This window comes from Ischnura elegans, chromosome 5 (genome assembly GCF_921293095.1).
Source record: "Ischnura elegans chromosome 5, ioIscEleg1.1, whole genome shotgun sequence".
In the NCBI taxonomy this organism is placed as follows: Eukaryota; Metazoa; Arthropoda; class Insecta; order Odonata; family Coenagrionidae; genus Ischnura; species Ischnura elegans.
In genome coordinates this window covers 82088889-82090060 of record NC_060250.1, presented here as the reverse complement: position 1 = coordinate 82090060, position 1172 = coordinate 82088889, and the positions used below count along the sequence as shown (strand labels likewise).

Here is a 1172-nt window from a genome sequence, read left to right as displayed (position 1 = left end):
GTAGGGAAAGGAGCGGTGTAACATCCAATTGAGCACACAAATAACAACAGAATTTATAAAACTTAACGTAAATTTTATGCGACAAAGAAAAATAATATGAGTCCTCAGTAACTTTTTCTGCACACAATCCACAGCGTATAGATTTTGTGCCCCTCCCTAGCGTAGAGTTACTGAAGGACTTTCTAAATTTTAACCGTGGAAAAATATTATACGGACTCAATTCCGAGTTTTATCGGGTATGTGCCTAATATCCTACCTACAGAGCCATTCGTAAAATAACATAAGCGCTTCGATCCAGCTCTCTAACGGTTCCGCGGAAATTATTTGGCACACCAATTTCAGTGCTCCAAATGACAGTTTCGTGTCGGTTGTTAATGAACTAAAATAATTTAAATGGCAAATTTCATATTTTGAAACTATAGCAGATTAAACTCAATGCTAAATGGATTTTGGCAAGATTATAATGTGTGGTCCTTGCGTATAACCGTTTTAGGATTAAAATAATTTTATAAAAGGACTAAAGTAATTCAAGTTAATATTAAATAGAGTTTTAAATAATTTAATCGACAAATTCCATACTTTGAAAGATTAAACCCAGCGCTAAATGGATTCATACAAGATTAGAATTAGTAGCTCTCGCGTAGTACTGTTTGAGGCCTACGCGGATTTTAATCCGTCGACAAAAAACGTTCCCATGCCGGGAATCGAACCCGGGCCTTCTGGGTGAAAGCCAGATATCCTAGCCACTAGACCACATGGGAGGCTTACGAGTTGCCGTGTGCGTAAGGAAATCACTCGGCATTCGTTGGCAAGAGGTAAAGCAGAGAGGGGAACGAAGGTCGCTCCCGCCCGTGACTCACAATAAGGCAAAGCACCTGCCGCGGACCTCAGCGACCCCTCCGTCCTCGTGTTCTTCCTCCTTTGATTCCGCATGACGCATGCCTACCCCAGAGTCCCAATGACAGCTGTTTGCGAGCGATGAATCCAATAGTCGTGGATTCCCGCTGACGTATTTCATTCACCCATCTACTGCACATCGATAAGCGGGGGCAGCGCAAATAAGACTTCACTGATAACAGGAAACGTCGCGCGTCAACCCTCGGGATTACTTGACAGTGGGAACCACGTTAATCCACATGCCAGCAGCTAATATCTGACAAAAACGCATTACC

General features: G+C 42.6%; 1 non-coding gene across 1 annotated transcript; it reads right to left on the bottom strand.

Annotated features, from left to right (window-relative positions):
* Positions 1 to 689: 689 nt before the first annotated feature.
* Trnae-uuc lies at positions 690 to 761 on the bottom strand. Its single transcript has one exon. It is a non-coding gene; the product is annotated as a tRNA-Glu (tRNA).
* Between the last annotated feature and the right edge of the window lie 411 nt (positions 762 to 1172).